Source organism: Balaenoptera borealis (assembly GCF_965194805.1).
Source record: "Balaenoptera borealis genome assembly, chromosome: X".
Lineage (NCBI taxonomy): Eukaryota > Metazoa > Chordata > Mammalia > Artiodactyla > Balaenopteridae > Balaenoptera > Balaenoptera borealis.
This window is the reverse complement of record NC_138881.1, coordinates 27,205,806-27,230,553: the sequence shown is the minus strand read 5'-3', so window position 1 is coordinate 27,230,553 and position 24,748 is coordinate 27,205,806. Positions and strand designations below refer to the sequence as shown.

General features: G+C 38.9%; 1 protein-coding gene and 1 long non-coding RNA gene across 7 annotated transcripts in view; both read right to left on the bottom strand.

The window, feature by feature from the left end:
* Positions 1-24,748, bottom strand: part of LOC309621159 (uncharacterized protein) — an 80,542-nt gene that overhangs the window by 51,630 nt on the left and 4,164 nt on the right. The gene's annotated exons all lie outside the window — the stretch shown is intronic.
* On the bottom strand, positions 1,871-24,739 carry LOC309621203. The gene is made up of 2 exons (XR_014239817.1): positions 18,188-24,739; positions 1,871-18,132 (listed from the first exon to the last, which is right to left on the bottom strand). It is a non-coding gene; the product is annotated as an uncharacterized lncRNA (long non-coding RNA).

Here is a 24,748-nt window from a genome sequence, read left to right as displayed (position 1 = left end):
CAGAAATAAATCCATGCATATATGGTCAGTTAATTTATGACAAAGGAGCCAAGAATATACAATGGGGAAAGGATAGTCTCTTCAATAAATGGTGTTAGCAAAACTGGATATCCACATGCAAAAGAATAAAACTGCATCCCTGTCTTACACCATACACAATATCAACTCAAAGTGGATTAAAGACTTGCACATAAGACCTTTAACCATAAAACTCATAAAAGAAAACACAGGAGTAAACTCCTTGACATTGGTCTTGGTGCTGATTTTTTGGATTTGACACCAAAAGCAAAGGCAACAAAAGAAACATTAATAAGCAGGACTACATCAAACTACATACATCAAAGACATACAAATGGCCAACAAGTACATGAAAAGGTTCTCATCAATTATCAGGGAAATGCAAATCAAAACCACAATGAGGGACTTCCCTGGTGGTCCAGTGGGTAAGACTGCGCTCCCAATGCAGGGGGCCCAGGTTCAATCCCTAGTCGGGGAACTAGATCCCACATGCGTGCCACAACTAAGAAGTCTGCATGCTGCAACTAAGAGTCCACATGCCGCAACTAAGACCCAGTGTGGCCAGAATAAATAAATAAATAAATATTAAAACAAAAACAAAACAAAACCACAATGACATATCACCTCATACCTGTTAGGATGTCTGTTATCAAAAAAACAAGACATAACAAATATTGGTAAGGATGTAGAGAAAAGGGAACCCTTGTACACTGTTGATAGGAATGTAAGTTGGTATAGCCACTATGGAAAATCGTATGGAGGTTCCTCAAAAAAAATTAAAAATAGTACTGCCATGTGATCCAGCAATCCCACTTCCAAGTATACATCCGAAATAAATAAAATCACAACATTTTATATTCCCATCAGAAACATATGAGGCTTCCAATTTCTCCTCTTCCTTGCCAACATTTGTTATCTGTCTTTCAAAATATACTTCTTACTCTTGGATGGAAACAGTCCAAAAGAGATTCCAACCCTATTCCATCTTGTCTATTGTGGGGCCATTTTTAGGCTATCTGTGCCTCATTATACCCATCTGTAAAAAGGGGATAACAAGAATACCTATATCATAGGGTTATATGAGAATGAAATACTTTCATGAGAACACTTCTGGCTATAGCAAATGCTCAAAAACCATTTGCTGTTATCATTACTATTATTATTATCATCATCTATGACAAAATGGTTTTTTGCCTTTTCTCAATATACTTATTTTATTTATTTTTAAAATAAATTTATTTATTTATTTTTGGCTGCATTGGGTCTTCATTGCTGTGTGCAGGCCTTTCTCTAGTTGTGGCGAGCGGGGGCTACTCTTCATTGCGGTGTGCGGACTTCTCAATGCAGTGGCTTCTCTTGTTGTGGAGCACGGGCTCTAGGTGCACAGGCTTCAGTAGTTGTGGCACACGGGCTCAGTAGTTGTGGCTTGTGGGCTCTAGAGCACAGGCTCAGTAGTTGTGGTGTACGGGCCTAGCTGCTCCGCAGCATGTGGGATCTTCATGGGCCAGGGCTCGAACCCGCATCCCCTGCATTGGCAGGCGTATTCTTAACCACTGAGCCACGATGGAAGTCCCTACTTCTTATTTTAAATCTTGTAAGTAATGTTCAGGTTACCCATATCATTTTCAGTTTGTGACAGTGTTAGCACCTATTTTTTACTCCTGATATAGCTGTACATTGGGAGAAACAGTTCATTAAAGTGGTATCCCTGGCCTTTCTGTGCTCCTTTGCTGAGGATGGTGACTTATCTCTTGGTGAATCTGGGAAAAGAAACTTGCCCATCTTGACACAATTTTTCCTCCATGTCCTCAGGCACTTCCTGCCTACAGAGGACATATAATCTAATTTGTTCCCCCCTGCTTTAAGTTTCACAAGGGCTGGCTCCCCACCAGAGAGTGGCTGGAAACTCATTCAAGCAGGGGCTGTGAGTGGGTATGTAATTCTCAGTCTGTAAACTCAGTAGCATCAAGCTCATAATCTAGGCCACCTCCTCCAGGCCAGGACTAACCAGTGATTTCAGTGACAGTTTATTCTCCTTCTGCCTTACTCCTGGGTCTGTCACTTAATTGGTTCTAAACTTGAGGGGGAGTTTGAGGGGAAGGTGTTTATTATTGATCCCCCTCAAAGTCCAGCACACATCTATTTTTGTCATACCCAAGACTATAATTTAAATGACTTAAAAAAATCACCAAATTACAAAAGAATAAACTTGTGGAAATGAAAGTGGAAAAATGCACTAATGTCCCTTAGAGGCAGGTTACACCAGTTAGCTATTTCTGTGTAACAAACTACCCCAAAATTGATTATCTTTAAAGAACAATCATTCATTTAGCTTAGTATTCTATGGATCAGCAATTTAGGCTGGGCTCAACAGGGAATTTCTCCTGCTGGTCTTGGCTGGGTTCACTCTTGTTTCTGTGGTTGGCTGGGGGCTACTTGGTTTTGGGGGCCCTCAGCTAGGATAACTTATCTCTACTCCATTTTGTCTCTTATTCTTTAGCAAGCTAGCTCTGGCTAGCTTACATGGTGGTGAAAAGGTCCCAAGAGCCACAAGAAAGCAAAAACTGGAAGGACTCTTTAGTCCTAGGCTCAGAATTTTGGACATTTCTTACACTGCATTCTATTCATCAAAGCAGGCCACTTGGCCAGCCCAGATTCAAGGGAGGAGAAAATAGATTTCACTTCTCGGTGGGAAGAACTGAAAAATATTGTAGCCATATTTGTAATCTACCACATATGCACAATAGAATTAAAGGAAATTTGCAGAAATATCGAACTTTACTTGTGTAATATAAAATTATCTGGACTAAAATTTAGCTAGACTAAACAGTATTTGCTTAGTACTGTTAAAGTTTATAAGCCAAGAATGAAAAGTTACTCTTACACTGTGGTAAACAATGTGAAGTGAAAAATTTTAAATTATAGAAGTCATTTTGAAATAGAAACCTCCTATGTAAATCCAGGGACCAAGAAGTATAAGACAGTATCAGAGTCAATGAAAATGTTAGTCCATCATATAACTTTTGGTTAGTTACATGGTTTGAAAGTGAGATGTTCTATAATACAAATGACATGGGAGATGAATGTCCAAACTAATATTTTGGTATATAATATAAAATTAAGACATTAAAAACAGGTAACAATTTATTATTGTAATCATAAAATTGAGTCACCATTGAAAGAGACTGGGTAGGATATTTTCTCCACCAAAAAAATCATTCTCTACTCAAAAAGTCTAAATAATTTATTCTTTACAAAGAACATACATTATTTAACTTGTTACTCCTACTTATATCACGAATTTGTTACTTTCCTTTTTCCTCATTTTTTTGGGTCTCTATTTTGTAAACTTTTTATAATTAAATATTATAAAAATTATTCCAAGATGCCATATTGTCATTAATTCAATAGTAAGCAGTAGCTTAGTACTATTTTTATATTCTGATTTCCTGCCATTCCCCATCTGCCCCATTAACGACCTAGATTATCAGATTTTGATTAATTTTCCCCCGCGCTCTTATGTTTATCTCTGGTTTTCTAAAATCCTCTCTGGTCCATTGGCTGCATAAAATGAATCTTCCCTAAATATTTGGTCTCAAATACTTCACTATTACAAGGGTAGTCTTGACTTCATCATGAAAAGAAAATAAATAAAACACCCAATGAAAAATAGTTATTCTGAATTGGGGGCGATTGAATAAACTGATTAACATATAGCTTCTAAATGTTTCTAGTGTGATCTGAGAGTATTTTTTTTGTTTTGAAATTGTCACAGCAACTTTTTTTTTCCCCCAGCCCAACTAGAATTGTTCTACGTGGCCTAATTAGAACGGAACTGCTTGGTTTTCATCAAAAATCAAACGACACTGCTCAGTATTTTCTGGCTTTAAGTTTTTAAAAATCATTTATGATTTTGTATTGGATGACGTATCTGGGGAAAAAAAAAAACCAAACCCTCAGCTTTAATCAAAGCATATCTCAGTTGATTGCACGTCGTTTTTGAGTTCATTCATGCAAAATACCATCTATGAACTATGGGTATCAATGTCTACTTAAGGGAATGACTACATTGCAGAAGTAGTCCCAATAAATTTAGTTAAATAAATGAATGGATGAAATATAAAATGGAACATTAAATAAAGAAGGAGATTCATATACGAGTAAAAGCACATGAATTAGGTGACTGACTTCAAGGCTTTGTTCCTTGATTAACTGACTATGTGACTTTAGTCACAGATCGAAAACATACCGTAAAGTTCACCACATTGGTTGAAATGAATCTGGCTGCAAAATAACAGCACCAAACTAGAGGTGTCTATGGCTTCATAAAGGCTTATGGCCTTATGGTTGTGATATGGATGCCACAGCTCATGCATGACAGGGTGTACAAGTGGGAAAGGAAAAGTTCTCCTTACATGCCCTGCACCTTTCATGGTGGGGGTGGGTGGGAGGGAATCTTTCCCAGAAGTCTCCTATAATTTCCCTTCTATCTCACTGGCCACAACTGAGTCATATGGCCAATTCTGACTGCAAAATTGGCTGGATAGTGAAGATTTGGCATTTTCAACCTCTGTACAGAGATAGGCAAGGAAGAAGACTGGGAATGGCAGTCAACTAGGCAGTCAAAGAGTCTGCCACAAACCAGCTCCCTGGTTTAAATGATGATGAAGATTAGTCCAGAGAAAAGAAGTGACTTGTAGCAATTTACTGCTATGGCCAGAATCAGAACTAGAACTTACACCTTCTCATTGTGCAGTTCTGAGCATCCCCTAGTAGCCACAGTGCTTCTTCAAATGTACCATTATCCTCACCTCTGAGACAAGGGGGTTGACTAGATGCAATTAATTCATCAGTGTATAAATGGGCATTAACTGAGCACTTAATATATTCCATATCCTGAGTGAAGTGCAGGAGATCAAAAGAAATAGTTTCTTCCCTCAAAATCTGAATGATCTTAGTATTCTAGTTTCATAGATAACATCATTATAATTTTTAAAACAATAAAATGAATCAAGTATCCATTCCAAGAAAAGGTTTAGAAGGTACATGTAAATCAGAAAATAACACTACTAGCTTACATAATTATCTAAGGCAAGGGTTAGCAAACTGTACCCTGTGGACCAAATCTAGCCCAGTGTTTGGATATAAATAAAGTTTTATTGGAACCAAATCTAGCCCACTGTTTGGATATAAATAAAGTTTTATTGGAACACAGCCATACTCATTTGTATACATATATTCTAAGACTGCTTTCCTACTACAATGGCAGAGCTGAGTAGTCGCAACAGAATTGAATAGTTGTGATGGAATCTGTAGCTTGCAAAGTCTAAAATATTTACTATCTGGCCCTTTACAGAAAAAGTTTGCCAACCTCGTATTTAAGGGGGAAAGGAAGAATGTTTATATAAAATATAGATGGTTGCCATGTATCTCATCATATCCTCCAAATGTTTTACTGACAATCTGGTTTTTGGCTTCCTGCAAATTCAGCAGACAGTACATCAACATCAGTAATATAAGACCTTGATTACTTGTGCCACTGTTGACTTGAAAACATTAAAAGAATGCTTCAATTACCAGATGAGTTATTTTTGTTTCAGAGATCATTTATTCACTCTGTTCAAGATGACAAAGATTTGACTTGGTTGGCTTAGATGACATTTTTGGATAACTTGAATTTATCAGTGTATACATAAAGTATATTGTGTGAGGGAAGTCAAATTCAGCTGACCCCCATTTGCTTCCTGGCGTCTCCCAAGACCCTTGGGAGTTTCCCTTCCTCTGGTGGCTGAATATCCACACCTAAATGCTCGTCAGTGTCTCAGATGCAGGTTTCAAGTTCAACTCAACTCTTCCCTCCACATTGTCCCATGTTTGTTTATGATATGTTACACAGGCTTGGTTTCAAATTCTGACTTCACCACCCTTGAATTTGGGCACATTTTTCAAACTGTCTAAAGCTTCAGTTTTCTCTTTCGTACAATGGGAAGAATAATATTCACCTTATTTAGGATTGGTATAAAAATTAAAGGAGACATTGAGTGTAAACTGCTTGGCACAGAGCAGATATAAAAAATTACTTCTCCTTCCATGCACTTCTCAAAATGTTAGGCATTAAGTCGCGAGAATTCAGCTTCTGTAGCAGGCTTTGAGTCTGGTGCATCGTTTCCAAAAATGTGGCCATCACCTTGCTTCTTCCCTAAATGGCTGCGATTATCGCCCATCTCTTCTTCCTTGTTCTGATTGCATGTTTTTTTGAGCCATCTTACTACAATTTTGCTTAGCAATCTACACTTAAAACAAAATAAAATTCCATTCTTAGTTTGTTACACTTGTTGATCAAGGCTATTATTCAGTCATGATCTGCAAGGCTCTGCCTTCCTCTCCAAGCCCATCTCTGCTCCACATGGTGTCTCATCTTCCAATAGGCTAGCCCAAGCTTCTTCGTATGGTAGACTCAGGGTCCCAAAGAACAGTAGGAGAAGACAAGCCCCAGTGAGCAAGTATTTTTCAAGGCTCTGTTTGTGTCTTTTTCTTACTGAGGTATAATTAACATATAACATTGTATCTACTTGTATCTTCTTTGTTAATGTCTGATAGGACATAACAAGTCACATGGCCTAGAGTCAGTGTGGATAAAAGGGTATGTATATAAGGAGATGTCCTTCTTTGGGGGTCATTACTGCCACAGTCTAGCCCAGCCACTTCCTGCTTATGTGCCACTGGGCAAGTCACTTACCTCACTGACACTTTCTTTAATCTGTAAAATGCAGATACCATTTATATTGTATGGTCCCTGTAAAGATGAATAATTTTTAATTCTTTACATGTAAATTCTGTATATGTCTTGCAATGCTCAGTATTGTGCCTTACACATAGACCTATTGTTATATTACTTTGCTACGAACTAAGAAGGACCATAAAGATAAACAAACGGTGTCAGTAAATATCTGCTGTTTATAGAAATAAAATGACTGCCCTGAGAAATGGACTGGTTGTAATATGGCCTTTGTCAGAGATGTTTTCCATTTTAATGACTTTTTTCTCCTGATTTAGAAATATATCTTCAGGGTAGAAAGATATAGGAAAGTACAAAGGAAAGTAAAATTAACTAAAATCCCATTCTTAAGAGAGAACCACTCTTAACATCCCATCAGATTCCTCTTCAACCTTGTTCTCTATGGATTTTTTTTCCTAGAGATTTCACTCTTGTTAATAGCTTACAAGCAAAGTTAAAACATCTTCTGAAAAGAGAAAATGGATTATTCCCACTTTGAAAACTTACTAAAAGCATTTGTGTGTTGAAATAAAACCCAACTTACTGACATACCATATAATTTTTGTTAATAGGGCATCAGGCATTGTGACTGAGAGATTGCCAGGAGACAGAAAAACATTCAATTTGCTTGTTTGGCAGCTAACAAGAAGTCACAGCCATAAAACTCAAAATAACTGACAAGTTATAAATATACCCTATTTTCTTTCTTAAAAGAATTCCTCATATAATCAAAAACATTTCCTTTACTTGACTCATTACAGGTGCCTTTTGCTAAGAGTATCTCCTCCATGCAAGAGTGGAAAAAGCAGCTCCACCTTTTTAAAGAGGTTTTTTTTTCTGTGTGTTTTTGTTTGTTTGTCTTTTACGTAGACTATATTCTCATCTTTCAGCAGTTTCTGCTTTTTCTTTTTCTTTTTTTTTTTAACATCTTTATTGGCATATAATTGCTTCACAATGGTGTGTTAGTTTCTGCTTTGCTTTTTCATGTGCTCTTTATTCAGCTCTTGGTTGCCATGATCAATTTCCAGTTAACTTTCTCATTGAACTTTTAGCAAGTGTATTGGTGTATCCTTGGGGTCTTTACCATTCAAAATTGTTGCAAATACACATGAGCCACATGAATGTAGCTTAAATTGTCTCTATTTACCAGATTTGTCCTTCATTAGTGAGACTTTACACACGGTTAAAAAAGTAATATGGGCAACTAGAAAGAACTTTACTCTAATTACAAACCCTTTTTTTAAAAAAAATTAATCTATTTTTGGCTACGTTGGGTCTTCGTTGCTGCACAGGGGCTTTCTCTAGTTGCGGCGAGCAGGGGCTACTCTTCGTTGCGGTGCATGGGCTTCTCATTGTGGTGGCTTCTCTTGCTGTGGAGCACGGGCTCTAGGTGCACGGGCTTCAGTAGTTGTGGCACACTGGCTCAGTAGTTGTGGCACACCAGCTCAGTAGTTGTGGCACAACGGCTCAGTAGTTGTGGAGCACGGGCTTAGCTGCTACATGGCATGTGGGATCTTCCTGGACCAGGGATCAAACCCGTGTCCCCTGCATTGGCAGGTGGATTCTTAACCACTGCACCACCAGGGAAGTCCCACAAACCCATCATTGAATTAGTGACATGCTACTAATCTAACAAAGATGATTTCAGAGGCATTACATTTATTTCTCTAACTTACTGGAAGGAAAGAAGGGAGGAAGGGAGGAGAAAAGGAAGGACTAGTGAGTGATTTCTAATTTCCCTATCATGAAGGATTAAGTCATCTTTCTATGTCTGTGTAAATACACATCCTTTTGGAATGAATTTTCAAAGGTAACCAAGTGAGCTAGGACTACTCAGTTTCAGAATCAGTCATGATGGAATGGGCTGAGGGAGTCCACATAGCCTAAAGGGTAAAGTCAAAGAATTGATTTTAGGGGGAAATGGAAAAAATTTTTTTTGGCCAACCATTAGATTATTTGGCTGGGATGAGGTTAGGCATATATATTCACAATCAAAAGACATCTGTTTAGTAGTTACCAAATCTCTACTTCAAGTTAATCAATCTCCCCCATCAAGCAATCTGTGAATAAGTGGGGAGCACTGCCAAAAGTTGTTGTGCATTGTTTACCTTTTAAAAAGTAGTTTCATTAAAAATGGTGAAATCACTCTAGGCTAATCCTTTTCTCCAAATTTTACTCCCATCCAAAATGTGCCTGCTTTGGTTCACTCTCTGGAGCCTTTAGACAGTTTTTTATATTTTGTTCAGAGTTTTCAGTTCTCTGTTGCAGAGTCACTTTATTAGGAGCCTACTTGGCCACACAGGAAGTGGAACTCCTGCTGAATCACATTTAGCTCAGAGAACATGACCTTTATGGTACTGATTCTTTGAGCTATGTTGATACTTGTTTTATGGACCAATTTTTATAAATTGTGTGTTTGAAAAGAGTACGTGATTTTGCCTCTACTGGGTGCAGTATTTCTCTCAGGTCAAATGTGATTGTGTAGTTCAAATTGTCTATAGCCTTAATGATTTTTATCTTTTTGATATATTAAACCAGAAGAGTGTTAATATTTCCCACTATGATTGTGGATTTGTCTATTTATCCTTGCATTTCTATCAATTTTGACTCTATATATTTGCAGTCTTGTACTAAGCATATAAAATTTTTAGTTGTTCTGACTTCTTGGCATACTGAAACTTTTATCATAATAATCATTAAAAAAAATCTTTGGAGAGGCTTTTTGCATGGTATTCTGTTCTCTGTTTAGATCTCTTGGCTCACAACTGGATTATAGACTTGTTTTGGAGAACTTCTATCAATTATCTCATCAGAACAATAATCTTCTTTAAGGAGATGCTCCTCTCTCACTTCATCCAGGCGTTTCTGGAATTGTCAACCACAGTCTCTATCCCCTTGTCCACACACAGTAAGTAGTCTGAGAAGAAGTCCAATGGCCCCAGCTGGGCCAAAGTTCTTCCCCAGACTTTTCTGGATTGTAGCTAGAGAAGAAGTTTCCCTTCCTCATTGGTCAGAAAACTGTCGAGATGGGTACCCAGGGTTCCCATGTGAGGTACTCTCTCTGTGGAAAATTCTCTCTGCTGTGGAAGAGAATGAGACCAGTAGGGAGAGAGCAGCAGAGATAATGTAGTGTGTTTGTGTGTGTGTGCGTATGTGTGTGTGCCTGTGTGTGCTGGCAAGAGTGGGAGTGGGAGCAGACATCACTGATGCCTATCTAGCTCCACTGCTGGTGGGTTACATGAGACGATAAATTTCTGCTCCACCCTTTTCCCATAAGGTAGTTTGATCTGTCTGTTGCAATCAGTTAACACATCATGAAGTACTTTAAAGGGTGTTATGGAATTCTGGCCAAAGAAGACAGTGTACCAACCAATAGCCATCCCCACCATTATTTTGTTCTAAAGCTTTATTGGAAAGAAAGGAGTGCTTTTCTGTTTAATAATGAAAGTGTTCATGCTTACAGGAATGCAGTGATAAAAATCTTTAAAATATTTAATATACCTGAATGTGTGAGTACACATAATTTGTACTTTTGGGATATACCAGGCAATGACTTGAAGAAAAACACTGATTTAATCAAGAAGACATAAGCTAATTTTAAAAATAATAATTACGACTTTATGTAGGTGGTAAAACAATGATGTCATTTGTAAACACAAAAGCCACACAAAAAATAGAAAACCGCAGTCTGGAAGCAATGACGTCTAGATGATATGAAACAGGTTTCTGCATAAGTAAACTCTAATCAACAAAAAGGCCAAAGTTTAATTTACTGGTAGCATAAATTATTTTTAGCATATGCAAAAAATAATCATGAAAATGCTCTTTGAAGCCAAATTGCCTGTTTCAAAAAAGGTCAAATCTACTGAGTGAAATCAGAATCATTAATTTTAAACTATATTCAATAGTAGCAGATACAGATACTTTTCACATGATCAATAATGAATAATCAAATACTACTTTATGCAAAACCTATTCAGCACATTAAACTCCGTAGTATGTTATGCTTTTTAGTAATTATATTTATGTCTTTAGTACACAATATTTAATTCAAGAATAATTTACTAAAGGAAATAAACAAAGAAGAATTCTAGGTAAATATGTGATAAAAAAGACATCATTCTATTCTCTCGTTCTTGTCTGTGGTCATGATGCATGACCAAATATTTATGAACTCAGTTTTGATAACTTAATGATTCTTGCTTATAATCACATTTTCCCTGCCCTTTATTTTTGGCCTTCTATTTTATCTCAAAGAAAGAGAAATGAGATAAAGAGAAGCAAGTTGCTAGACTAGAGCTATATTGCAGTATTGCTTTGAACTTAGTCAAATGCATGACCTGGAGTGCTTCAAAATGTGGTCACTTTCATCCATTCAGTTTTTTCTGCACGAGTAATGTTAGGTAAACAGAAACAGCTGATATATATCTATAATTTGCTATTTATGATCTATTTAAAGCAATACCCGAAATATATTATTCAAACCTTGGTTGTGTGAAATGAATCAAACTTTTGACAGTGATTTTTGTGTGTGTGTGTACAGCTTTCAAATACTGTATTTTATACTAGTGGGTAAGAATATGCCCTAAAAGGAATATTCTGTAACTAACAAGCAAGCTAATTTCCTAGGAGAGATGAGTTAGCAGTTTCTAGCTAACGCTACTTGTGGTTTGCTATTCATAACATTGAGATCACTATGAAAGCAAGCTTTCGTATAGAGGACACCAATTATTTTTCAGCCTAAGCTGCATGGGGCTGAACTATCAGGGGTTGTCAACCTCTCCCAACCTCTCTAGTAGTGAAGAACAAGAGCAGGAAATGAGTGCTGACTACCCTAGTTGTATAGGATGCAGGTGAAGAAACCCATTTTCCTCCACCAGCACCCAGAGTACAGAGACAGGACCTCCATGACTGTGAGGAGGGAAGAGAACAAGAAAAAGGCAGAAAAGAATATCCTATCAAAGGGCATTAAAGGGACATGGTTCCTGCTGAATACACTCAGCAGGAAGTCAAGCCTCTGGGTGGGTACCACACCTGGGGACCTACCTACCAGGTCCGTGGGCACCTTCAATTCCCTGAATGCTAAATACACACCTCCCGCCACACTGCAGCTGGTTGCTTGTGCACACTCCCAAGTACAGCAGTGAGAGCTAGCTCTGTAGATAGTGAGTGAGCTCAGAAAACAGGCCAGGGTTTACGGGCAAGGGAAAAATCATAACGTGAGCTATAGTGCCACCTTCTGGAACGTGAGCTGTAGTGCCACCTTCTGGAAAGCAAGAAAGGTTTCCAGTAGCCACCCTGACGAGTTGTAAGAAGAGAAGACATAAAAGCTCAAGAATCCTGCCACAAGAGGGAGCAGGAAGAGCGGAGCAGGTGTACCCATACAGAAATGGAGAAAACCCTAGATAGTAACAGCAGTGACAAACTGAATACTCTACCTGAAAGCAACTAGCAAAGATTTAAAGAAGTATCTGCTTGCCTTCACATGTGAAGTAGTAATGCAAAACTACAAGTAATATGAAAAAAAAATCAAGGAATCATGTCATCAACAAAAGATACTTCTTCAATAACCAAGATGTAAGGCACAAAGTTTTGTGATCTAGTGGTAAGGAATTCAAAAGAGCTGTTTTGAAGAAACTCAACAAGGTACAAAAAAACCAGAAAGACAATTCAATGAAATCACACACACATACAAACACAAAAAAAATCGTGATTATCATAGCAAAGGAAACCATCAACAAAACGAAAAGGCAATCTATTGAATGGGAGAAAACATTTACAAATTATATATCCAAAAACGGGTTAATAACCAAAATATATAAAGAACTCCAAGAACTCAAGAGCAAAAAAGCAAACAACCGGATTTAAAAAATGGGCAGAGGATCTAAACGCAGTTGACCCTTGAATAACACAAGTTTGAACTGTGCAGGTCCACTAGTATGTGAGCTGCTTTCAGTAAATATGTACTACAGTATCATTACACAATCCACGATTGGTTGAATCCACAGATGCAGAACCAGGGACACAGAGGGCTGACTATACGGCTACTTGCAAATTTGACTGTGTTAGAGGGTTGGTACCCCAAACTCCTGCTTTGTTCAAGAGTCAACTGTAGGTATTTTTCAGAAGAAGACATACATATATCTACAGAAAGATGTTCAACATCACTAATTATCAGGTAAATGCAAATCAAAACCACAATGAGATATCACCTCACAACTTGTTAGAATAGCTATTATCTAAAAAACAAGAAATAAGTGTTGGCAAGAATGTGGAGAAAAGGGAAACCTTGTCCACTGTTGGTGGGAATGTAAATTGGTGCAGCCACTATGGAGAACAGTATGGAGGTTCCTCAACAAATTAAAAATAGAACTACCATACAACCCAGCTCTTCCATTTCTGGATATTTATCTGAAGAATATGAAAACACTTATTCAAAAAGATATATGTACCCCTATATTCATTGCAGTATTATTTACAATAGCCAGGATATGGAAAAACCTAAGTGTTCATCATTGGATGAATGGATAAAGAAGATGTGGTGTGCGCGTGTGTGTGTATAGTGGAATACTACTCATTCATAAAAAGATGAAATTGTGCCTGTTGTGACAGTATAGATGGACCTTGATGGTATTATACTAAGTGAAATAAGTCAGACAGAGAAAAACAAATACTGTATGATTTCATTTTATGTGGAATCTAAAAATCAAAAGAAAAAACAAAAACTCACAGATACTGAGAACAGATTGGTAGTTACCAGAGTAGAAGAGGGTTGGGGTTGGGCAAAATGGGTGAAGGGGGTCAACTGCATGGTGACGGATGGTAACTAGACTTTTGGTGGTGATCCCTTTGCAGTGTATACAAATATTGAATTATGTTATAGACCTGAAACTAATGTTATGTACTAACTTTAGGTCAATTAAAAAATAAACGTTCGGGACTTCCCTGGTGGCACGGTGGGTGAGAATCTGCCTGCCAATGCAGGGGACACGGGTTCGATCTCTGGTCTGGGAAGATCCCACATGCTGCAGAGCAACTAAGCCCGTGCGCCACAACTACTGAGCCTGCGCTCTAGAGCCCGCGAGCTACAACCACTGAAGCCTGCATGCCTAGAGCCCGTGCTCTGCAACAAGAGAAGCCACCACAACGAGAAGCCCCTGCACCACAACGAAGAGTAGCCACTACTCGCTGCAACTAGAGAAAGCCCGCGCACAGCAACGAAGACCCAATGCAGCCAAAAAATAAATTAAAAAAATAAATGTTCAAAATGAGGTATTTGCCAAAGAGAAAAATCATTTAAAAGAACCAAGCAAAAATTCTGCAGCTAAAGAACTCAATGAATGGAGTGAAAAATGCAATAGAGAGCATCTGCAATAAAGTAGAACAAATGGAAGACAGAATAAACAAGTGAGAGGATAGGAATTTTGAAATAATCCAGTTAGAAAAGAACAAAGAATGAAAAACAGATAAGAAAGCCTATGTGACTTGTAGGATTCCACCAAAGGAGTAAATATTAGAATATTCAGGGTTCTAGAAAGAGAAGAGAGGGAGAAGGGGTCAGATAGCTTATTTAAAAAAATAATAGCTGAGAACTTCTCAAACCTGGGAAGAGAACTGGACATCCAAATTCATGAAGCTAACAGATCAACTTGTTATCTCAATGCAAAAAGATCTTCTCCAAGACATTATAATAAAACTGTCAAAACTCAAAAATAAAGAGAATCCTAAAAGCAGCCATAGAAAAGAAATGATAACCTACAAAAGGAATCCCCATTAGGCTATCAATGGGTTTCTCAGCAGATACTCTACAGGCCAGGACTGAGTGAAATGACACATCCCAAGAGTTGAAAGAAAAAAATCACCAGCCAAGAATACTCCATCCTGCACATATGAAGGAGAAATAAAGACTTTCCAAGACAAACAAAAGCCGAGGGAGTTCATCACCACTAGCTCTATCTTGTAAGAAATACTGAAAGTAGTTCTTTAAGTGGAAACAAAAAGACACTAATCAGTAACATGAAAACATATGAAAGTATACAGCACACTGGTGAAGAAAAATAAGCAGTCAGATTTAAAAACTCTAATTATGTAATGCAGTGGTGTGTTAACCACTTAACTACAGTATAAAGATCAAAGGAAAACTTAAAAATAATTATAGCTACTATCATTTGTTAATGAATATACAATATAAAAAGCAGTAAATAAAGGCATCAAAAATAGAAAAGGGGGGAGTAAAAGGATGAAGTTTTTGTGGACAATTGAAGTTAAGTTGCTATCAGCTTAAAATGGACTGTTTTATTTATGAGATGCCTTACATAAGCCTCATGGTAACCACAAAGCAAAAAACCTAGAACAGATGCACAAAAGATAATAAGAAATAGAGCTTACACTACAGAAAAATCACCTATTTACAAAGATAGGAAAAAGAATCAATGGAAACACAAAACAACCAGAAAACAGTAAGATGGCATTAGTAAATTCTTACCTACAAACAATGACTCTAAATGTAAGTGGATTGAATTCACCAATCAAAAGGCATAGAGTGACTGGATGGAATTTTTTTAAAAAAATCAAGACCCAACCAAATGCTGCCTACAAGAAACTCACTTCAACTTTAAGGACACACATAGACTCAAAGTGAAGGGATAGAAAAATATATTTCATAAGTGGAAAACAAAAGAAAGCAGAGGTAGTTACACTCCTATCAAACAATGTACACTTGAAGCCAAAAATGGTAACAAGAGACAAAGAAAGTCATTATATAATGATAAAGGGGTCAATCATCAAGAAAATATAAGTCATAAATATCTATGTACACAACATCACAGCACATAAATGTATTAAGCAAATACTAACAGATCTGAATAGAGAAATAGACAATACAATAATAGTAAGGGACTTCAATATCCCACTTTCAGCAATGGATAGGTCATCCAGAAAGGAACCCAAGAAGGACACATTGGACTTGAAACACACATTAGACCAAATGGACTTAACAGACATTTGTAAAATATTCCATCCAACAGCAGCAAAATACACATTTTTTTTTTCAAGTGCACATGAAACATTTTCCAGAAGAGATCAACTGATAGTACTCAAAACAAGTCTAGCAAATTTAAGAAGATCGAAATCATACCTGCAATGGTCCAGCCACCGCAGGGGGTCTTCCAGGTCCCAACAGAGAGGGGTAAGGGACTGAATAGCACCGTGAGTATGGGGTCAGAAGGACCAAGACAACTGATGGTTGCAAGGTACTTTATTTAGAATTTACTGAATCTTATATAGACAGAAGAGGAACTCATTATTAGACAATAATCCCATGGAATTGCTTATCGTCTCAGTTCAGTCACTACCATGGATGTCAACAAGTTTACAACAACTATCCTTGAACATTATCTTCCCTTAACCAGGCTCACACACAGCCCCCAGCCATAAGGAACAACCAGGACTCTCAGCTCCCTGAGGTCTCCTGGCTTGAGATAGTTTTGCTAATCTCTTTTACATTCCTCAGGCCTGGGAAAAAGAGTGCATTCCAAGTCAAGGGTAAGGGCTTTGCTTTCTGTGAGAAACATACTGTCTCCTCCAGGAGTTGCCTCTGGCTAAGACTGTATGCCTCCCACAATACCAAGTATCTTTTCCAACCACACTTGTATGAAACTAGACATCACAAGAAGAAAGCTGGAAAATCTATGAATATGTGGAAATTAAACAATGACTCCTGAACAACCTTGGGTCAAAAAAGCAATTTAAAAAAATCTCTCAAAATAAATGAAAATAGAAATACAACATACCAAAACCTATGGGATGCTAAAAAGGCAGTTCTGAGAGGAAAGTTTAAAGTGATAAATGCATATATTAAGAAAACAGATCTCAAATAAACAACTTTACACTTCAAGGAACTAGAAAAAGAACAAACTAAGCCCAAAATTAGCAGAAGGAAAAAAATAACAAAGATCAGAATGGAAATAAATAGAGACCAGAAAAACAATAGAAAAAAAATGAAACTAAGAACTGACTGTTTGAAAAGATAAACAAAACTGACAAACCTTTAAGTAGACTAAGAAAAGAAGACTCAACATCAGAAATCAAAGAGAAGACATCCCAACTGATACTATAGAAATACAAAGAATTATAAGAGACTACTATGAATAATTATATGCTGGAAAATTAGCTAACCTAGAAGAAGAAATGGATGAATTCCTGCAAATATACAACCTTGTACCAAGACTGAATCATGAAGAAATAGGTAATTTGAACAGACCAAGTAAGGAGATTGAATGACTAATGAAAAATTTCCCAACACAGGGACTTCCCTGGTGGCACAGTGGTTAAGAACCCGCCTGCCAGTGCAGGGGACACGGGTTCAAGCCCTGATCCAGGAAGATCCCACATGCTGCAGAGCAACTAAGCCCGTGCGCCACAACTACTGAGCCTGCACTCTAAAGCCCGTGAGCCACAACTACTGAGCCCGTGTGCTGCAACTACTGAAGCCCACGCGCCTAGAGCCCATGGTCCACAACAGGAGAAGCCACCAAATGAGAAGCCCATGCACCACAACAAAGAGTAGCCCCCGCTTGCCGCAACTAGAGAAAGCCCACACACAGCAACAAAAACCCAATGCAGCCAAACATAATAAATAAATTTATAAAAAAAAAATTTTTCCCAACACAGAAAACCTCAGGATCAAATGGCTTTACTGGCGAATTCTATCAAAATTTTAAAGAAGAATTAATACCAATCTTTCTCAAACTCTTCCAAAAACAAAAACAAAAATCCCCCCAAAATAAAAAAATAAATAAGAGGGAATACTTCCAAAATTATTTTATCAGACCAGCATTATCCTGATATCAAAGTCAAGTAAAGACACTACAATAAAACTATAGATCAATATTCCGATATAGATGCAAAAATTCTGACAAAATAATAGCAAACCAAATTTATAACACTTAAATAGGATTATATACCACAACCAAGTGGAATTTACCCCTGGGATGCAAGGCTAGTTCAACATATGTAAATCAATAAATATCATATACCACTTTAATAGAATGAAAGGTAAAAATCATATGATCATTTCATTAGATGCAGAAAAAGTATTTGACAAGATATAACATCCTTTCATGATTAAAAAAAAAAAAAAAACCTCAAGAAATTGGGTATATAAAGAACATATCTCGGAGGGCTGCTCCGCAGGTCAGGGAGGCCACCGGCTGGAGCCATGACCCTGAACCTGCGCACCACGCTCATTTTCGGCGGCTTCATCTCCCTGATCGGCGCCGCCTTCTACCCCATCTACTTCCGGCCCCTAATGCGGCTGGAGGAATACCATGGGGAAACTGAGGCTCAGCGAGGTTGTTCAACATGCCCAAGGACACACAGCTAAGAAGGAACAAGCCATAAATCGAGCTGGTATTGTCCAAGAAGAAGATGTGCAGTAATTTAAACAGTATGGTAAACAGTATGGTCCTGGCATAAAAATAAACACTTTGAGCAATGGAACAAAATAAACCCCAGAAATAAAGTCCCGCATTTATAGTCAACTAATATTTGACAAAGGAGCCAAAAACACTCCACGGGGAAAGGATAGTTTATTTAACAATGGGTTTGGGAAAACTGGATAACCATGTGCAGAAAAATCAAATAAAAATACTGTATATCATTTATGTTGAAAATCTAAAAAAGCCAAACTTGTAAAATCAGAGAGTAAAACGGTGGTTACCAGGGGCTGGGGAGCAGGAGAATTAGGGAGATGTTAAGGGTACAAACTTCTGAAGAGTAGATAAATAAGTCTTGGAGATCCAATGCACAGCATAGTGATTACAGTCAACAGTATTGTATTATAAACTTCAAAGTTGCTAAGAGGTAAGTTCTTAACTGTTCCCACCACAAAAAAGAATCATCATGTGATGTAATAGAGGTGTTCGCTAACACAATGGTGTTAATCATAATACTATATGTAAATGTATTAAATCAACACATACATCTTAAACTTATATAATGTTATGCCAATTATATCTCAATAATAAATTTTTAAAAATTAAGAAATTATAGAAGCCTACACTCTTTGAAATATTCACGTTTATTCATTAGTATACATTACTAATGCAAATTTTATTTTTGCATTCTGAGGCAGTCCTTGAAAGCATAATACATTTTTTAAAAAGTCCATGTGGGGCTTCCCTGGTGGCGCAGTGGTTGAGAATCTGCCTGCCAATGCAGGGGACACGGGTTCGAGCCCTGGTCTGGGAAGATCCCACATGCCGCGGAGCAACTGGGCCCGTGAGCCACAACTACTGAGCCTGTGCATCTGGAGCCTGTGCTCCGCAACAAGAGAGGCCACGATAGTGAGAGGCCCGCGCACCACGATGAAGAGTGGCCCCCGCTTGCCGCAACTAGAGGAAGCCCTCGCACAGAAACGAAGACCCAACACAGCCAAAAAAAAAAAAAAAAAAAAAAAAAAAGTCTATGTGGCCCAGGGACTTCCCTGGTGGTCCAGTGGTTAAGACTCTGAGCTCCCAATGCAGGGGGCCCAGGTTTGATCCACTGGTCAGGGAACTAGATCCCACATGCATGCCGCAAGGAAGATTCTGCACGCAGCAAGGAAAATCCCACGTGCCGCAACTAAGACCCGGTGCAGCCAAATAAATAAATAAATATTAAAAAAAAAAAAAAAAGTCTATGTGGCCCATGCAGTGACTTGTGTTACTAATGGAGAAGATCCAAAGGAAACATTCTGATGGGCAATAGCTTCTGCAGCTAGTATGTATTTGCCTTTCATGAAAAACCAAACCAGTGTCAGGACCCCAGATGAAGGTTGGAATTTCTTGCTTAGTATTCTCAGGCAGTACTTGCATCGGTGAATATGGGCAGGGAAAATTTGAAGGGCCCATCAAAGCAGATTGTTTCTTTTGCTCTAGTCATGCAGGGAATATTTTCAAAGTGGATATGGAGTTCTATTGGGGTCAACGTTGGAGTTTTTATTGTTTACCAGCTATATGTGCCTTTAAAAATATCTTCACCCCAGATAATGGTGAGTCTTACTTTGTGCTGATATTCAAGTACCTGGTACTGGTTGTTCTGAGGCTCAAGTTTATCCCATCCTTTACTCCACTTGGTTCAGCCTCAAAACACACAGGGGTCTTCCAATGACTCTTTTTTGGCTGAAGCTATATAGTAGTTAGCTTTTACTATGTAACATACTATTGCAAAACTCTGGCTTAGAGCCAACATTTACTGAGCTCATGATACGGTGACTCGGCTGAATGATTCTGGGCTGGGCTGCCTTGGTCCATCCTGCCTGAGTTCACCCATGCACCACTCATGCTGGCAGATGGATGATCTAGAAGATGACCTTACTTTTACATCTGGCAGGTGGATGGGGGTTGGCTGGGGTGCTATGGAAGTGACTGGGCTCTAATGTGATTTATTGATTTAACAATCAATTTATTTATTTGACAGTAAATCACAATGTGATTTATTGTCCTCAGCAGGCCAGCTCGGGCTTCTCCACAGGGCAATCACAGGGTTCTATGAGGTACAAGAGGGGGCAAGCCCCAATGTGCAAGCACTCTTCAAACCTTTGATTGCCTCAGATGTTTTCAGGTCCCCTTGGCCAAAGCAAGTCACATGGTCAACCCAGATTCAAGGGGCAGATAAGACTACCCCTTGTGAAGGGAGGAAAATAATTATGGCCATGTTTGCAATCCACCACAGCTAGTTTAAACTGGTTTCCTATAGTTTGTGATCAACTACTGATAAAAACTGTTTTTAATTTTAACTTTAATTAATTAATTTTTTTGGCCACGCCACACGGCTCATGGGATCTTAGTTCCCCGACCAGGGATTGAACCCGGGCCCTCGGCAGTGAGAGTACGGAGTCCTAACCACTGGACCGCCAGGGAAGTCCTTATTTTTAATTTTTAAAGTGTTAATGTGGAATGTTTTTATAATCATGTCTGGGCACAACGATCACATAACTAATCAGGCAAACTTTACAAGAAACACATTTGAAATTGATAAACCAACAGTGGCTTCAAACCAATCTCCTACCAGCATTTTAACAGGGTAATCCCATTTTCCAGAACTTTACATAGGATATTTAATGATCTTGGAAACTCATATTGTGTGTGTGTGTGTGTGTGTGTGTGTGTGTGTATGTATGTATATATATATATATATATATATATATATATATATATATATATATATATATATACACATACACACACACACACACACATTTTGTGCGCTGAAACTACTTCCTTTGTAAATTTAGTCAGTAATGCTCCCAAGTGCTTTTCTGCTAGTAGGCAAAGAGGGACAGTTCTAGAAACTGCTGTTTGTGAAGACAATAACAAGTCACACATCCTGCTGCAAAAGAGAGCAGTTTTGATTACTTTGTCACACTTGGTGTATGTTTTACCAGAAATGCTGGAGGCTTAAATTTGAAACCCCTCCCAAAGTGGTAGCAGTGGCTCAGCACATATTATTTAATCTTCCAGCTCAATAAAACATTCCTATTTCCTCAAGCAGTGATGAGGCCATCTGGAGCCCAGAATGACCAGACAAATGGGCAGTATCGGTTACTATTGCTTCTCAAGGAACATTAACCAAAATGTCCTTTTAAAGTAAAGCATCTGGACCTATTTATCACTGTTTAACAACTTGAAGGGGGTTGCATCTTAACCAGAGGACTGCATTAAGATGCTGAGGATGCATGGAAAAGAAATTCAACAAGGAGAGAAATGACTGTCAGCATCTCTCCTTCTCCAAGACTTAGAACTCTCAGTCAGTGTCATGGGTGGCAAAAAATCCCCAATCCATGTTTCTGTGTTTTAGAGTCTTTTTGAATTTTCAAAATAAGGTGAAAAGTTGCCCCTAGATTAGATTCTTCAGAAACTCATGTAATTTCATGGACACTGAGCCTTTCCCTGACCCACTCAAACACACACACTCACACAGATCTGACCCAACTCCTGAATGAACCCTGACTTCTAACAGGCCTCCTCATCCAGCCCCTGACCCCCCAGAATTGACGGTTCCTTCCTGAGGACCACTACTGAATCCTGAAGGCTCTTAAGCAGTGGCGTGACATCTCAGGTTCACGTTTAGAAAGCCATTAGAGCAGCAGGATTGGGACAGTTTTTGCTGTGTAAAACCATGAACCCCACAGAGGCTTAAAGAAACAATCATTTCATTGCTCATGATTCTGTGGGCAAAGCAAAGCACATGGCCAAACCCTGAGCCCGTGCACATAGGGACCAGTTAAAGGTGTGGATACAAACCAGGGACCATCGCTGCAGCCATCTACTGCAGAGGGGTTCATTATTTCATCTGTGAGTTCCTTCAAAACTTGTGGATGGATTTTCTATGGCCCTGGTGATTTTTTTTTTAATGTGAGAGATGATGAGGCTTTAAACAAGGTTCATGAGAAGGGTAATCAGGGGACAGGAAAGTATGTATGTTCTGTTTTGATTTCTATTTAAGTCTAAATTGACTTCAATGTATGCTCATTTTTCCACTGGGAAGAGTTTCGTGTTTTACAAACCAAGAGAATTCATCCTGTAGACTTAATATTTCTATAAAGTAATCATGATCACAATGTATGATCCCCTAGAACCTCACGCTGTTTATAGATCTACAACCAGAGAAGTACCCATTTAAATTTATTTTTTAGTTTACAAGTTAGTTCTCTATTTACATTAAGGAGGCCACTTAATCAATTATTTCAAGTATAAAAGAAACAAATTCTTGTTCTTTTGGTCAATATTTTTATCTCTTCAAAGTGCTCTAATTAGATTACTCGTTCATTCCAAAAATAGTTACTTAGCTTATTATGTGCAAGGAACACAGTGCCATGTAAGATACGGTTTTCCCATTTGCTATCCCCTCCCTATCCCAGGCTTATTCATTCATTCCTTATTCATTCAGCAAATATCTGAGTATATTTTATATGCCAAACGCAATTATAACTCTACATATCAAACTCATACATTCAATCAACAAATATGTACTGAGTGTCAGTTTTGTGCCAGGCACTATGCTAGACAGAGCTCCAAGGGTGAGCAAAGCTCAGCACTCTTTACTTTCTGTAGTTTACAGTGGACTTGGGAATACAGACATTAATCTGAAAAATCACACAAACATGAGTATATTCAATCACAAAATGACATAAGAAAAGCACAATAAAGGAAAAGAATAGCCTGCACTAGGGAGCCACAAAAGCTTTCCTAAGTGATGCCTGAGCTGGGATTAGAGGTCTGGGAAGAGCCAGTGGGGGAACAAGAGAAGAAGAATCCATGGCAAAAGCCACAGCACACAAAAACGCTCAGCGGCTGGAGAAGCACAGCCCGTGACCAGTACTGAAGGAAGGGAGGGGTAGAGAGACGGAGGTGAGAAGTTGTGGAGATGAGACTGGAGGTGGGAGATGGGAGATGGCTCATGCTGTTGAAACTGAGAAGGATCCTGTGGGACCCTCTTGGGTACAAAAAGCTTTTCTGTGTCCCCCATTTCTTATTTGCAGGAAAAGGGCTTCAGCCCCCTAGACCTTCCCTGCGTTTCAAAGGGCAGGTGCAAACAGTTGCTAATCAGGGAAGGGAGGGAACGCAGAAACAAAGGAGGAGCAGCTAAGAAACAATAATGACAAATGCAAGACATGCAGCCACCATTATGGTGTCATACAGAATAGTTTCATCACCCCCACGATTTCCTGTGCTTCATCTTTTCATCCTCCTCTACCCTCCCCCCAAACCTCACTCACCCCATATAAGGAACCAACTTACCACCCCCCAACCCGGGAGCAAGCAAGGGCACCTGTTACTTGTTTTCCCTCCCTCCTTGAGTCCCAATTAAGCCTTGCCTGAAAAAAAGAAAGAAACAATAGTGCAGAGATGGGGCAGTGTCCTTGGTTCCTCCTCAAGGAATACACTTAACAGTATATCTTTCAGTTCTTCTACCGTAACTAAGGCCCCCCTTCCACGTGGAGGATGGTAACCTCAGGCTGAGCACAAGAGTCCTGAAACACCACACTGTTACCTCACCACCAACCAATCAGAAGAAAGTCACACACTCTGCAGCTCTCACCCCAAATACTGCCTATAAAAACTTCTCCCCCAAAACCATCGGCTAGTTCGTGCATTTTTGAGGATGAGCCCCCCGTTCTCCTTGCAGAGCCCTGCAGTAAACCTTTCTCTGCTCCCAACTTCGACAGTTTGGTTTGTTTGGCCTCACTGTGCGTTGGGCACACAAACTTGCGTTCGGTAACACCGTGAAGGGATGTGGGTCACGGTAACTACATGGGCTTTTATCTTAAGATAAATGAGAGAAGCTGAAGGACTTTAAGTGGGAGGGGGACACTGTCAGATTTGTTTTTAAAGTGACTGCTCTGAGTGTCATGTTGGAGCAGAGATTGGTGTGGGGCTGGGTGGGAGCAGGAAAATGAGGAGAAGGAATCCCTGTTTCGTAGTCCAGGTGGGAGCCTTGACGAGGGTGGTGCCAGTGTAAATGGAGAAAAGGAGATGGATTTCTGAATTATAGTTGGTAAAAACAACAGACTCTGGTGATGGGTGTGGTCGGGCTGAAGGAGAGGGAGGTATCAAAGCTGACTCCAAGGTCCCCAAACGGTTCAATAATACCTTTAGTAAGGTTTCTGCCTATATCTATACCCAATTCCAATCTGTGTCTTTTGCCCGCACCAGAAATCATTCTCTGACACCAGCTGGGTACCCTATAAGTCAACTCAATTCTGACACTATCTACCCGGAGACAGCGTTAAGATGCCACAGGTTAAGGGCTCAGTCCCACAAAACTGCTCCCCTTCAGACACCAATCACAAGTCCAGGTTGTTACCTGTGCTTCTGACCCCACTGGCTATAGATCAGATCATGACCCCCTCCTCAGGTTTGATTAACTTGCTAGAGCAGCTCACAGCACTCAGAGAAACATTTTACTTAC